The 16,214-nt window shown below is 43.3% G+C and overlaps 1 protein-coding gene across 4 annotated transcripts in view; it reads left to right on the forward strand.

Moving 5' to 3' along the window:
• Positions 1–15,556: 15,556 nt before the first annotated feature.
• Positions 15,557–16,214, forward strand: part of LOC134430394 (sodium channel protein type 5 subunit alpha-like) — a 218,808-nt gene continuing 218,150 nt past the window's right edge. For all 4 annotated transcript variants that reach the window (XM_063178066.1, XM_063178152.1, XM_063178232.1 and 1 more), the window contains exon 1: positions 15,557–15,673. The gene's annotated coding sequence lies outside the window, so the exon portion shown is untranslated. The remainder of the gene's footprint in view (positions 15,674–16,214) is intronic.

Here is a 16,214-nt window from a genome sequence, read left to right on the forward strand (position 1 = left end):
ATGCCAAAGTTCATTTGGTACCCTAAGTGAATTGTTTGTTGGTGTAAGAAATGATAAATACCATCTAGGGTGAATTTTACCTTCTGCAGAAACTCTGAGTAAAGGTGATACTATTTTAGGGAAGATTGTTCCCTTGCCATGTACAGAATCAAAGACTGGGTTGGGTTGGGTTGGGTTGGGTTGGGTTGGAAGGGACTTTAAAGACCATCCAGTTCCACCCCCTGCCATGGCAGGGACACCTCCCACTATCCCAGGCTGCTCCAAGCTCCTTCTAACCTGGCCTTGGATATTTCCAGGGATCCAGGGGCAGCCACAGCTTCTCTGGGTACCTTGTGCCAGGGCATCGCCATCTTTTTAGAAAAATATCTTATGCCAAATATGAACCTACTCTCTTTCAGTCTAAAACCCTGATAAAAAGTCTCCCTCCATCTTTCTTATAAACCCTCTTTATGTAATGAAAGACCACAAGAAAATCTTCTAAGGAGGCCCCAGTCATTTGGGAGATAAAACTATGAATATAAGCATGGGAGTTAGAAAATGTGCCCTTAGAAATGAATAATCTTCCAAATCCTTCTGGTTCGCCTCTGACACTCTTAATTTTGGTTTCTGCAATATTCTTAAAAACATCATTCTTTCTTATTGTGGCAGTATGATATACATCCTTATTTCCAGATAATTGCTTTCCTTTTTTGGTCATTCAGAGCAATATTTCATGTGATTTTAGTCATTTAATCCAGGCTGCATTAACAGCTTGGGCTCTTCAACAGTTACATGTTCCATAAACTACAAATCAATTAAAATTTTACTCCAAATTATTGCATTTTTAAAGAGGTTATTAATACAGACAAAAAAAAAAATTGAGGCCTGCGAGTTTTTCCCTTTGACAGCCCATGAGAAACACAAGCTCAACAACATGATGTATCAGTTTGTTCCTTTGATAGTGATGTGGAATAAATATAATAATGAAAGACCTGAGAACTCAAGAACATCTGTACCTCTCTGTAGTGGGCTTCATATATTTTTCATAGGAAATCAAAGCAATGGAAAATCCTTGAATAATTGCAAACCAGTCAAGTGTTAAAGGGGGAGGGGGGAAAAAAATTAATTAACAAAAAGCTGTTTTCTTCAGCAATATTTTCTTCAGGACCTGTAGCAAAGGCTAAACTGACTTTAACATTGAGACTATCATTAATTGAACCACGTGAATAATTTAGTTCAGTGTTACTCAGCTCTTGGGCAAATTGATGGAGCTGCATGAAACTCCACTTGTGCTTGAAAGAAAGGCAACATTTTTTCCTCCTGTTCACTAGACATCTTTGCAATTCAACAGTTGTGAATTAAAACTAGATCATGTACTGGGAAGCAATGCTAGGAGGAATAATAATAATGTGTGATATGAGAATTTTAGTGTTTTCAGCCTAGAAATAACAGCTGAGAGGATGCATCGTGACTCAGTAAATAAAGCAGGTGAGAAAATATGAGGAAGGGAGAAAAATGTTTAAAAGACAAATAGAATAGGGAAAAATTAACTTGTAAATTAGAGGTGGTTTCTCTTCTTCAGAGGATGGAGTCACAAAACTGATTTTAGCAGAAGCAGAGAAGCCAGTTTGACTGGAAGGTAAATAGTTACACGATTTGAGGTTTTATGTGCCACAGCACTTTCAAGGGGATCTGTGATCCAGCAGGCCCCTTGGTTCCTGCTCAAAACTATCTGAATTTAATGGAATTAAGACTGGGATCTACATCTGGACAGGGAAACTTGTTGAATGCTTCCTCCTAGTGGGTTTCGATCAAAATGACATTTTCAATGTAAAAAAAAAATATAAAAAATGTGGGGCCTCTGTCTCAAGTATAGACAGTGAAACCTGAACAGGTAAATAACTTAATACTGAAAAAGTATTAGCAGGAAGCAGAGAGCTTACAGGGAGGGGGAGGAGGGTTGTGCTTAAAGAAAGCTGCCGTTTAAAGGTCAGAAAACAAAATGAGTGAGAATTTCCAGTGTAAAAGAGAATGAGACCATGAATAAGAAGCTGAAACAGTAATAAATAAATCATTGGCTATATAAGAAAGAAGAAGAAAACGTAAAGAAGATGTGAGTTTGGTTTAAAATGGGGCAGGGATGAGGGTTTGGATAGCTTTAAAGTTTATCTATCTGTCTATATATATTATAAACATCAGGTATGTAATCTCCTTAAATTTTGGTGAAGACTATTGTCAATCTGGGATTATATTTTCTTTGGCAAACAAGAAGTGTTTGAATGGAAATGTGAGTAAATCCATGGATGGACACAAAAGGGAATTAAAACAATGGAGCTGGGGTCCAGAACAACACCTTTCCAAAAATCCTGTTGAGAACTGGCACATGAACCTGCAGATCTCTCTCTCTAAGGATTTTGTGAGAACCTGTCAAATCAGGAAAGGTTGCAGGAGAGAAAAAAATCCACAAAATCCAACCTAAATATAACACTTGCATTAGAAAAGGAGGTAACAAGCAGCTCAAGCAGAGACTTGCTGATCTGAACTAAGTATATTGCAGGGCTGTGGGGCACATTTTGGAGAGGAAACAATCAAAGATTTGAAGGAAAGTGGAAAATTGAATTTAAAAAGGTTTGAAATGTGTTTTCTAAGAAATAAGAATGTGGCAAATCTTATCCCCTGCTATCCTGAGAGAATGTAAGGGAGCAGAGCATGAAGGGCTCCACTGGGGGCCAAATGGGGACATTTGCTTTCAGGGGATGGGAACAGCAGATCCCTGTGTGTGGGGGTACCAGTCATTGGTTTCTCTGGGTCTGGATTGAAGGCACTTGGGACAATATTTCATGTTTGGACTCAGGTGTTTATTATTTCTTATCAGTAAAACAGTCTCACTGCTGGGAGTTCAGCAGCTTTTCATTAGAAGGCACAAAATGGCCAACAATCTCTTGTTCCAAGGGCTTTTAAGACTAAACTATCCAATTAAGAACTGAGACCTGGATTATTTCCCTTTTAACCCAATAACTGATCCCACAGAGCCCACAGTGCAGATTTTCTGCCCAGTTACAAAATGCCACCCAAACCCATGGAGAAGGAGGAAGAAGCAGCATGAAGAAGAAACCCAGGATGACACCCTGTGCCCTCCATCTTGCTTCCATCCACAACACACTAAAAACCCCAAAACCTCAATTTCTCACCAAGTGACACACCTACACTGCTCTCTATAATCTATTTCACACTTTTGTGGATTCTGGCCTATCTTGAAGTCTGGGAAACTTTCTCCATGGATGAGGGTCAAAGTCAGTGCTGCCCTGGGGGTCAGGGCACCCCAGAGCAGACAGAAATATTCCCAGTTTCCACATCTGTGGAGACTCGGGTCTGCTACTGGAACAGAAGGGCTGGGATGTGTAATGTGATGCAATTCTGAAACACAGAAATTAAATGAGGCTGTGTAAGCTCAGACACAGCCCATGGGGTGCAGGTGGTGCTGAGGCAAAGAGGAGGCACTGGTGAGGCTGCACCTCTGCACCCACTGGTACGAGATGCTCAAGGAAGATTTATACAATCCAAACAAGATTTAAAGGGTTTCTACATGTACAGGAAATTAGAGAGCCTGTAGAAAGAAAATTGGAATCCCGGTTTCTTCAATCCTGCAAAACGAAAGTCAAGAAATGTGACTGTTCCTGAGAGAGGAATAAATGTGAGGGTTAAAGCAGAGTACTGAGTAAGGCTTATTTGGAACAGTCTGCATCAACCACCCTCCCTCCAAAGCTTATAAGAGGGTGCAATTTGCAGTTTTCCTGTGGTGAGTTTTCCCTGTGAAAGCTTGCCATGATCCCATGGCTATGGACCAGGCCTCTTGCATACAGGAAGATGCACATGGAAAATTTTTCATTTTCACCCTGTTGGTTGTAAAGCACAAGTTTCCCCACAACAGCAAGATCCAATAATCCAATATGTGTTTGCTTATCCCTTTAAGAGGATTGAGATGGTCCCTAACTGAGTCTTCAAATATATATATATTTTGGGAGAGTAACACCAGAAAGTGGAAAGGTATTTTCCATGTTTTCACTGAAAGGAACTGGAAAAGCAGGTCAGTACAGACAAATATCTTAAAGATGGGCTTGGTTTTATTTGACTAAAGTCATTTGTTCTGCTGAGGTTCCAGCTCTTGACCTGAGGACATCAAGGAGAATGTTTTCCACCTGGTAATTTGTTTCTCAGTTAATCAGCCTCACAGTTAAAGCTTACCTCTTCATTTGAATTAGCTTGACTTTAGTCATTGGTTCTTGATACACCTTTAATAATACAATAAAATTTTATTAGTACCTTTAATGAAAATGTTCCTCACTATCACCTCTGTATTTATTATTTTCATGTGAATGGAAGGAGCTCTTGAAACCTCTCACACAGGCATTTTCTCAACAATCAAGAACATTTTGGCTCTTGTCAACATCTTCCTAATCTGGCAAACCAATAACACAGCTGAGTTTGGCGTGGTTGTTATAGCCAGGATGGTATGCAGCCAATATTCACCTCCTTGGGTGGGGCTGAAGAACAGGATCCAACAGCTGGGAGCTTAATTGGATGTGCCAAGGAAAGGGTTAACATGTTCATGCATGAGGCAACAGCTGAAAGGGATAAACAATCAGGAAACAAACTATTTATAAGGCAGGAGAGGCGTGGGTAGGTTGGGTGTATTTGAGTAGTGATTTGTTTTTTATTGGTTTTGAGGGTTTTTTTGTTTTGCTTTTTTGGGGGGGGATGTTGGGTTTTTGTTTGTTGTTGGTGGGATTTTTAGGGGTGCTTTTGTGGGGTGTTTTAGGGGTTTTTGATGTTTTGTTTTATGGGCTAGTTGTTTGGTTTGTTTTTTGGGTTTTTTTTTCTTGATGTTTGCTTGTTTTTAAATTTTTTTGGGGAGAGAAGATTGGAGTGTTTTGTTTGTTTGGTCCTTGTTGTTGGAGTAAGGATTAGAGTTTGTTGGTACCTATGCTCTGAACCACCAATAGCATTCATATCTAACAAGACAGCAGTGCAGATATAGGAATATTTCTCTATTTTTAGAGACATTTTTGCTATGTTTGTTGAAAGCCAGGCTTTCTATGTCTGTAGACTTGATGAGTTTATCCTTGATTCTTTATTTTTTTTCTAAAGGAATGGCTGCATTTGTTTGCCTGTTTTATGGGAAGGGTTTTGTTGTTGTACTTTTCTTTGTCTTTAGTACTCTGTCTGAGGTGTGAAAAGATACATATGGAGTTGTGGTATGTTTTTTGGGGTGGGTCTGACAGAAGTGATTTTCCTGTTTCCATTTTTACTAGAAAAGTAGTTAAATAGTGTAAAAGAAAATGGGGCCCGTTGTCACTGCATTCAGAAGTTCCTGCCTGTGTCTCACCTGTGTTTGCTCTTCAACTTTTCTTTTACTTTAAACACTGTGGAAATTAGCTTTTGTTTGTCCTTTTTGTTTTTTTTTTCTATATGAACATGAGTACAGAAAGGGCTAAGGAGTGAAAATCAGTTAGGAGCAGCAGTATGTGAGAATTAAAAGGTGCTTTTCCAGCTTCCATTCTTGCTGTTGGACTTCACAATGCTCTGAAAAGAGGGGGCTGTTGCAGTCTCCCAACTCTTTTGGAGACCAGAGTCAAATGTTAGAGTTGTGTGTTATTTTCTGTGGATGGCTGTGTTTGTGCTGAGTAGAGCAATTGCCCCCAAAAATCTGGCAGAAGCCCCAGTCCTATCCCTTTTGCAGCCACTCCCAAATCAATGCTTGAAAATAGACGAAAGAGTAAATAAAATAAACTCTCTCTCTGAGAGTGTACTCAAATATTGCAGAGGAGGAAAAGAATTGGACTTTGCTCGATGCTGAGCATATTCAATACCCAGTCAGGGTCTGACCTTGCACTCAGAGGGGTCAGCTTGGAAAAGCAAGATGTGGTGGCTCAGTGTGGCATTGATGTGCTTTAATGGGACATTTCCAGTCAAGGGCATCTGGTTCTTAAGGGCTCTCTCTGTCAGAGGAAGGACATGGCATTAACGATTAAATATGAAGAGCTGATGGCCTTGAGTAGTTATAGGCTTGTATAAAATCTTCTCCAAAGAGGTAAAACAAATATTTGAAAGACTCCTCCATTTTTAATAGGTTGAATTTCTGGATGATTGGAGAACCTGGTGACTTCAGTGTAACTTTTCTCAGGAAGTAACTGGGCCTGCTGCATTAGCTACCAGATTTAGCCTAGTCTAAAACTACTTTCTACATAGAGATGAGGGAGAAATTGGTGGTGGGATGTTATGGAAATATAAAAATAGGAGTTGGGAGCAAGGAGAGGGTGAGGAGTTTGCAGGCTGCTGGCAAACAGACCAAAGGGAGAAGCAGAAAGCCCAAAGATGTCATGGTTAATGTGTGACTCTTCACTTCTCAGACAAAAGATGTAGCTGGTGAATTGTGCTGATTTTTGCTTGGGGAGAGTTAGTTTTCTTTACAGTAAAGGTGTATAGGGCTAGGTTCTAGGTTTGTGCTGAACACAGTGTTGGTAATCTAGAGATGCTTTGGATATTGCTGAGCAGCACCTGCACAGCACCAAGGCCTTCTCTGCTTCTTGTACTGCCACACTGCTGAGGGGTTTGGGGTGCATGACAAGCTGGGAGGAGACACAGCTGGGACATCTGATCCCCAGTGACCAAAGAGATATTCCACACCACATGCTCACTAAATAAAATGGGGGGATATTTGGGGTGATGGCATTTGTCTTCCCAATTCATCACTATGTGTGATTGGGCCCTGCTCTCCTGAAGATGGCTGAACGCCTGCCGGTGGAAGTGTTGAATGAATTCCTTGTTTTGCTTTGTTTATGTGTGTGGCTTTTGCTTTATCTTTTAAACTGTCTTTATATCCACCCATGAGTTTTCTCATTTTTTCTCTTCTGATTCTCTCCCTGATCCTGCTGGTGGGGGAGTGACTGAGTGGCTGCCTGGGATTAAACCACAACAGACTTTTTGTCATGCTCAATGTGCAGCTCAAAGGGTTTAGAGACAATGAGAGATTTGATTGAAATGTGCTAGATTGATTTAATAGCTGCTATTGCCATTTAGCTATTGATTGGCAGGCTCCTATGCTTGCCATGGGGCTCACTTGTCTGGCTGTGCATTAGAGCCTCATTAGTGGCTCCTTTTTACAATTGCTGGTCAAGGTACTCTGCTGTGCCTGGGCACATATTGATAAGAGCCCTGGTGATGATAACAGCCCTGCCTGGGCTGGCAGATGGCCAGGGCATCACTGGTGTGTCTGTGCTGCTGAGCTGGACAGGCTGGGACTCCCAAGAGTGAGCTCCAGCCAAAGGGGCTGTGAACTGTGGATGAGCCCATGCTGGAGCAGGTTAATGCCTGAAGGAGGCTGTGATCCTGTGGAGATCACACCAGTGAAGAACTGCAGCCTGTGGGCAGGATCTCTGCTGGACAAGTTTGTGGGGAGCTGTTTCCCATGGGTGGAACACCACTCTGGAGGAGGAGAAGCAGAGATGCCCCTGAAACCTGTGGTGAAGATGATGGTGAGGAGCAGAGCAGCTCCCTGCAGCTGTGGAGGACTGTGCACATTACAGGAATCACTGGACCAGGAGCCACATGGACCAGTGGAGGAAAGGAATTAAAACAAGCAGTGAAAGAGCAGAGTGATCTGACCTGAGATGGGTTTGGTGCTCAGTAACCCAGCACAACACTCCATTCCTCCTGTCCTGGGTGACCGCTGTGACTGATGGAGCCCAAAGTTAGGGACTAAATGAACACAAAGAACCTTTTGGCGCAGACCTTGTTAAGAAAACTACTCTGACCATTGATGAGACTCTCTGGCCCATATTCCCACCACCAGAGGCTTTTGCTGCTGGGACTGAGGCCTCTTCACAACATAGGGCTCCAGTGATATGATGAGGGCTTTGCCTGGCTGCCTCCACACCCTTCTCATGTGCATTCAGACAAGGTTTCACGCCCTTTGTGTGGAGAATTGGAAGTTCATGACCTTTTTATTGGGGTCTGGTCATTTGATACCTCATCTATTTATCACTTTGAAGGATAGGAAGGAAAGTCAAGCTAAAGTCAAGGACTAAATGGACACAAAGATCCTTTTACTGCAGACGTTGTTAAGAAAACAACTCTCACCATTGCTGAGAATCTCTGACCCACGTTCCCACCACCAGAGCTTTTACTGCTGGGACTGAGGCATCTTTACAGCAGAAGTCTCCAGTGAGATGGGGGCTCTGCTTGGCTCCCTACACACCCTTCTCACATGCATTTTGGACCAGGTTTCATGCCCTTTTTGAGAAGGACTGGACTTTGACGGCCTCTTTTCTTGGCCTCTGGTCATTCAGATACCTCAACTGTTTATTGCTTTGAAGGATGGGAAGGGAAGTTAAGGTTAATTAAGTTGTGTTGAGTATTTTATCACCTGAACATGATGCCAATGGTATGGAACAAGGGATGGAATGTGCTGTGTTTGCCTGGGGTAAATTTTCTTTATGATAACTAGTATGGTGCTATTTGGATTTATGCTGGAAACTGGTTTTGTAATATGGAGATGTTTTTGTTATTGCTGAGCAGGGCTTGCACAGACCCAAGGCCTTTTCTGCTTCTCAGAGTGCCTTACTGGTGAGGGGAGTGGGAAAACTGGGAGGTGACACAGCCAGGACAGTTGACCCTAACTGACCAAGGGGTTCCAGACCATATGACATCATGCTCAGTGTATAAAGTGGGGGGAATAAAGAATAATGGGTGGGGGGGAATAGTGAGTGGGATGGTTTTTGTCTTCCCAAGTGAATTATGAGTGATGGAGCCCTGCTTTCCTGGGGATCACTGAACACCTGCCTGCCCATGGGCAGAATTAATGTAGAATTAATTCCTTGTTTTGCTTTGCTTGTGTGTGTGGCTCTTGCTTTTTCTCTCAAACTGTCTTTATCTCTACCCATGAACTTTCTCACTTTTATTCTTCCAATTCTGTCCCTGGTACCACTGGTAGGGGAGTGAGCAAGTGGCTGTGTGATGCTTACTTGCTCCCTCCCTCTCCTCTCCCTGATGATAAGGATAAGAGCAAATGGCCTCAGGGTACGTTTAGATTGGATCTTTGGAGAAATTACTTCACAAAAGGGGCATTCAGAGGTTGGTACACATTGCCCAGAGAAGTGGTGAAGTCACCATCATTTGGAAGGGTTTGAAAAATATGTGGATATGGCATGTAGGGACAGGGTTTAGTGGTGGACCTGGCAGTATCAGGTTAATAGCTGCTGGGCTTGATGATCCTGGAGGTTTTTTCCTACCTAAATTATTCTTTGCAGCATCAGGCTAAGAGTTTCAGAGCTACAAGAGCTCGAGGGCAGGCCTCATGTCCACCTGGAGCTCCTTAGGCTGATCAGCTTGAAGATGCTGAAAAAATAATAATAATTGTCTAATCCCTTAAATCAGTTGTAGAATCACAGAACCATTAATGTTGGAAAAGCCCTCTAAGATCGTGGAGTCCAACTGACCCATGATCATTTCCCTGGCTGTCCTCTTTTCAGAAGAAAATATTGTCACATTTTTATGCTCTGTGGGCACTTCTGCAAATAAAATAACATGGAGAGTCAGAGCTGAGTAGACTACAAATCCTGCATTTAGAACTTAATTTAAGGATGAAAGGATCAATGAGAAGCACCTGAGAAAGATGCACCACAAAATCTTTGTCCTTCAGTGCCCTTACAGGAAACTCTATAAGAAAAGGAACAGGAGAAGAGCACAGTTTAATTTGCCTCAGATTGGTCAGGTTTCTTCAGAAATTCTGAGTCACTTAACCACTTGTGACCACAATTTGCCCAAGATCTGACCTATGTGAGCATCAACAGCCTAGAGCAGTCCCAAGTAGTCCCCAGGCCTGTTTCTGTGCTGAAAAACATTGTGGCCATTATTGCTTAGGTCTTTGTACCCTAAGCACTTCCCAGAAGCTGAAATGGTGGAGTCTGAATGCAAACTAATAGGCATTGAAATTAATAAGGAGATTCAAATTAAAGAGTAAAAAGGAAATGGTTCATGACTCATGTAAAATATTAAGTAAATGTAGTGGAAGGAAGTTTGCCTTTAATTAGTGTTAAAATGGAGCAGGGAGGGCATGATGGAAAAGAGAGGGTTCAGGGTATTAAATACAGAAAATTATCACTTGGAGTTTCCCTGCAGTCCTTGTGGGGATTTTCTTGTTATCTGTGCCTCAAAGATGCTTCTCAAGGCTTGTTTCTAAATACAGGTTGCAGGTGTTTGAAACTAATCAATCAACCAGCTTACTCTGACTCTGTCAGAGATGCTTTTAGTTCTGGTGTTCTGTTAGGTGGAAGAGGGTAAAAAGATTTTTGTGTCTTGAATCATGTTTTTGACACAAAAAGGAAGGAATAAATTTTGACTTTACACAGGCTCAGAGTGTGACATCCCCTTTTAGGAGGCTTTATCTGATGTAGGAAAAGGGGATGCTTGGATATCTTTGCTTCCTCCAAAAAGCACAGAAAGCTTTTCTGGTAACTCAAGCTAATCAGGAAATCCCATGTAAATGCTTTTCCCTTGTTAATGAAGCTGTGTTCCTCTGCTCTCTGAACTGCCTAATAACCAAATATTTGTGCTGGCCACAGGTGGCAAAAGCATGGTAATGGGTCATAATTCAGCCCAGCCCAACATAACCTTCTTTCACCTATAAATTAAAATGCAGCTGTCTTCTGGTTAGACATGAAGCAACCTAATTTTGGAGGGATTGAGAGGTGAGCCATTTCAGGGAGAGGAAAATTAATTTTACTTTAATGATGTGAGCTGTTATGTCTATCAGAGCATTGAATGCTTTCTTTACACTTGGACACAGTCGTTGACAGAGGCACTGCCAGCCTGTAAATTTTTTTTCTCCCCCATTAAATTAGATAAGCTCGCTTTAGGGCTCTATCTTTGAGTCTGATTGAACAAATGTAGCAATTTATCCAGGCGTTACAGGATTTCCCCGTGGATGCTTGATGAGAGCTGCTCCACGAGGATGATACACTTAATTAAAAGGCAGAAGCTGAAGACTGATACAGATGTAGCCTGACACGGCAGCTGGGTTTGTGTCAGGGTCTCTTTGCTTATTGCAAGTGAAGTGGGGGGGATGAGGAGGAATCAGGGCTCTCATTAGAGGGAGGAATAAACCCAGATCGCAGAGTGTGTTATACAATGAAGTTTTAACATCATTCCCTGCTGTGGCTCAGTGTGAGATCCACACAGGGTGTTTGGCAGAGTGGGTTTATTCCTTAGAATGGTGTGGTGGGGTCCCAGCCCTGCTGGTTTGGTTATTCCCTCTCAGTGAGGCTGAAAAACCATCAGTGAAAGGAATTTGTGGGCGTCCTCCTTGAGGAGAAATCAATATGGGGTGTCCAAACCTCTTTTGTTTGGATAATAAAAGAGCGATGTATTGGTGATTGCCCTTTTTTCATCCCACATGCCCCCAAATCTCCCATCTTTGGGCAGGAAAACCCCTTCACACCCTCTTCCTTTATTTCAAAGGGAATTAAAACAAATGGCAGTATTTTCCTTTCCCAGTAGAGGGAAGTGTTGGCTAAACTGAATTTTGTGCACTACAGCCTCATGGCACCTCGTGCTAAAGGAGCTTCTCTCAGCACTTATCCCAGGTAGTAAAAGGGTTTATAAAAAGTCAAAGTCTGTGGAAAGCAAAAGCACTTCACTGAGTGCTAGCAAGGTGGGAGGGCATGGAGAAACCTTTCAAATTGTAAAGGAAAGCACTACTTTTTTTTTTCCAAATTGAATTTTGCAAGAAAAAAACACTTAACCTTTTTTTTTTTCAACTTGTTTCAATAAACAAAATACACAGTATACTTTAAACTAAAACTTTTTCCCAAGCTCAGGCTTTCATGAACTGCATATTTTTCAGACTCTTTGTTTCCTTAAAAAGGCACTTACAAATGTCACTGGGATAAAAGAAAGTTTCTATGAGCATTTTTGGGAGAACAAATGGATTTTTTTGCAACCAGCACTGCTGTCTATAACCCCTTTAAGAATGCAGTGCTCACTTTGTGGGGAAAAAGGTATTTTTATTTAAGGGAGAAGTGAAGAGAAAGATGACACCAACTGATCTCCCATAGTATTTTTTTTGCTGCTGGTACTTACTCCCACCTGACATGCACATTTATTAGTTTTCTGCTGACTTGCCTGAACTTTTTCAGACAGTCAGTAAGCCAGCACTACCTGACTGCTTCTTGCAGAGGGGAAGATTTTGGCAAGGCAGCACAGATTTAATATTTTTTTTTCTCTCTGATTAGCCTATGGGGCTCCAATTAGCATTGCTACTTCATAATTAGTGTTTGCACTTGGAGGTCTCCTGTGCCAAGGGTGTTCCCCCATTTGCTGTTGGATTTGGAGATGCTGATTTCATTGTGAGCTCCTGGCTTACATTTCTGTGTCTTCTGAAGGGAGGCAATTTAAAAAGAGGAAGCCAAAAAGCACATAAGTGCTTGAAAAGTAGGGGAAAGGATTCTTTTTTTGGGGAGAAGAAAATGGGGGAACCATAGCAGTCCTGCTCCTGGCATGGAAGAAATTTTAAAGGTGGCTTTCCTTCTCTTGTGCTTCTTCCTACCTTTTATTAATCTGATTTATTCCCTTTGTAAATATTGCTGTTTTTTTCTATAAGCTGAGTTCAGACTGAGCTGATTTCATTATCACAGGATTGAGGATTTTCTAGTATTATGAGTAATTTCTGTATTTGTAAAGACACATGAAACAGATGGGTCATCCTGGTGCTTCAATGAGGTTTTAATAGTGTTTTGTCCCTCTGTAAAAAAAGCATTAGCGTTAAAAATTTACAGAGAAATTCTCTTATGGACAGCAAAAGAAAGACAAGAAATTATTCAGGACCAGCGTTTGGGACATTAGGTGAAATTTTGTGGCTTTTCCCTCCTTTCCTTGGCTGTGCTACTAAATCTGTGACAGTAAGATGCTGCCTGCTCTTCACCTTGAGATCACTGCTATTGCAGCTCTGGAAGAACAAGGGAGGACAGAGGGTTTACATTCATAAATTCTGACTAGGGTAAGAATGGGATGGAAAAGAATACAAAAAATATTTTCATATATAATAGTATAAAATTTTTATTTTATATAAAATAAAAGATAAAATTTATTTAATAATAAAATAGAAATGTTTTACATAAAATATAAAAGATATATATATTTATATAAAATGAAAATACCCTCAAACTTTCTATTCACACCAGCACCTGTTGTTTCATCAGCACAGAGCACTGTGCTGCAGTCTGTGAATCACAGAATCACTGAGGCTGGAAAAGACCTCCAAGATCATTGAGTCCAAGCTTTATATTTACTCCTCCCTCACAGGAAGCAGCTGTAGGTTCATGTGTCTTCTCTCTGTATAAGCCCAACTACCTCACAATAATATTTTTTAGGTATTTGGGGCAAGAAATTCCATTTTTTGATGTCATGGCTCTGTGATAGGAGTTTCTGAAGGTCTCAATACCCCTGGGAGTGTTTTTGGGTGCAGAGAGCACTGTTAGGGTGGGACCTTACTGTGACCATCCCAGTGTGGAGGATTTCCAGCAGAGCTTTGCAGCTGGGATGAGCAGAGTGACCCCAGCAGCCATCCTTGCACAGCTTTCTCACTCTGGTGTGGATTCTGGTTTTGGTCGAATTTAAATAAGATATTGGAAATCCACTAAATATTACTGAAAAGATGATGTTGCCTCTTGTAATTTAGAGGTGTCCTGCAGAGATGTGTTGGCACGGTGGCTGAGATGCCAAGGATTCACCATTTGCCTTTATGGGGCTGAAGATGTGCCCACCCCATATTCTTTGGGTGCTCATGAGAACCTGCCTCCCTTTGAGCAGCCACTCTTCAGCCTCATGTTGAGAGGTTAACATTTGAGGATTTGTCTTCTGCCACTCACATCTTTCTGTGCTGCTCTATGCTTTCACTGGCTCTGTTCCCCAGGTCCATATTTTCTGCCTTTTTTGGTCTTCATTCCCCTCCATCTCCTGTTGACTGTTATCTTTTTCTAGTCTCTGACTTCCACTCTCTCTTCTCACTTCCTTCTCTCTTCTTCCTCACCCAGCTCTTCCCTATGATACACTCCATTATTTCCTGCTTTTCCAGAATCTTTGCACATTTTTAATCCCTCAATCAATAATTTCCTTGAGCATGAGCTTGTCCTAGAGTGCACACCTGCTTTTCCTCAGTTGTCCACTTTTCTTGAGTGAGCTGCCTTCCCAGAGCCACTGCAGCCCCTCAGTTTTTTCCCCTCAATGATCTGCTCTTTTCCCAGCACCTTTCCCCACCCTGAGCTGCTGTCACCTGAGTATTGCTACAGCTCCACACTCTCTCCAGAGTGGTGGCAGACACTTCCCAACACATCAGTGGGGCAGTAAAGCAATACCACCCTCTCTTTTGTTTTACCTCAGTAATTTGATGTTGTTTTCAATTTTTCAGAAGTTTCTTTCACTTTTACCACCTTGAATGCTTCACATGGCTGGAAGATCCTTACCACTTCTCTCTTCACCTATGTCTACCTACCCATGACCTTCCCAGTCGCTGCTGGGCAGCTTATTTTGGGTGAAAGCTGCTGTTTTCACTCACTGGAATTGCTGTGCTGTAACCATGATCCAGGGAGCTGTTCCTTGAGGCTGGGGGCTCTGTGTCAGGCAGCTGCAGGTGCTCACTCCCACTTGATGTGCACATTTATTAGGTTTTGGAAGGATTGGGGTTTGGTTGGGGGTGGTCAGAGTGTCCAGCTTTGGCACTGTTCACACCTCCCTGTGTGTGCTGAGGGATCCCTTGCTGTGCCCTGCTGCCAGAGCCTCTCCTCCATCCCCTTAGCCCTGATTAAACCCTCTCTCTCTCAAAGGTCCCCATGGCACCCCCACTTCCACTGCAGCTTCCCCCATCCTTCCCCATCCCACCTTTCTTCTCCCCAGTCATGTTCATCCCGCCTCACTCCTTAGACCATGACACCAGATGTGACACTTGGGGACAGGGCTTAGTGGCAGATTTGGCCATGCTGGTTTCGGAGTTGAACTTGATGCTCTCGGAAGTATTTTTGACTCTGACAATATTGCTCCCTCGCACATTTCCCGCTGCCAAACTAAACAAGCCTATGACTCTAGCAGTCCATCATCCCATTTCAGTGTGCCATTTTTCATCCCTTTCTTCTCAGCCCTTCTCATCCTTCCTTCCTCCCCACTTTTCTGTCATAATTTCTCCTTCCCGGCCTGTCCCTCGGCCTCGCTCCGCGGCCCGGCCTGCTCCCGCCGCCTCCCCGCCATTTCCCCTCACGCCGTGCCCCACCGGCGGCAGGGGGCGCTGCGGGCCCGCCCCGGCCGCGCTCGGCGGGGCGGGCGGCGCCTCCCCTCCCTCCGTCGCTCCATCCCTCCCTCCTTCCTTCCCTCTATCCCTCCCTCCATCCCTCCCCACTCCCCCCCGCCGCCCGCCCGCCCGGCCGGGGCTGCGCTGGCTCCGCTCCGCTCCCGCGGCAGCCGCACAGACGGCGCGGCGGCTCCGAGCCATGCGCGCTCGGCGGCGGGCGGGCAGCGCGCTCCGCGCACGGCAGCCGGGCCCTCGCTCCCCGCGGGACGGGACCGCTCGCGGACTAAAACTCTGTGGATACAATGAAGTGGCTCTGGGACTCTTGGTGGTTTAGCAGGAAAAATTAAATAAACCAATGTAAGTTTCTCTCTTTTTTATTTTGTTCCGCTTGTTGGTTTGCTTGGTAATAAAATGATAATAATAATAATAATAAAAAAAAAAAGAAAGAAACAGAAAGGATGCCCGGTTCAGAGCGTGTCGCGGAGGAGGAATGAGCAGTGCTGGGGTTTTCCCTTCCCAAAGTTTCCCTGGAGGCGGCACCGGCACCGCGACCGTCCCGTCCCAGCCGGGTGCGGAGAGGGACCGGGGGCTGGAGCGGAGGGAAGTTAGCACAGCAAAGCTTGTGTTGGGCTGGAGAAGCAGAGGATGTAGAATCATATAGATAGAAATGCATATTGCTGTTTAAAGGTAATTCTGGCAGAGATTCGCTTTAGTTTCCATCTTGCTTCCGCACCCACAAGTGCCGGGAAGAGCCAGAAAGGCAGAAAATATTCTGCAATTGTTCAGTTGATGTTATCCGGTGTCAGATGCGTGTGAGTGGAAATGTAGTGGCAGGTGTTGAAGGGAAGAAATGAGCTGGAATGGTCATTTCTGTGGCGGCAGGGGAAATATATCGTTC

This window comes from Melospiza melodia, chromosome 1 (genome assembly GCF_035770615.1).
Source record: "Melospiza melodia melodia isolate bMelMel2 chromosome 1, bMelMel2.pri, whole genome shotgun sequence".
Taxonomy (NCBI): Eukaryota; Metazoa; Chordata; class Aves; order Passeriformes; family Passerellidae; genus Melospiza; species Melospiza melodia.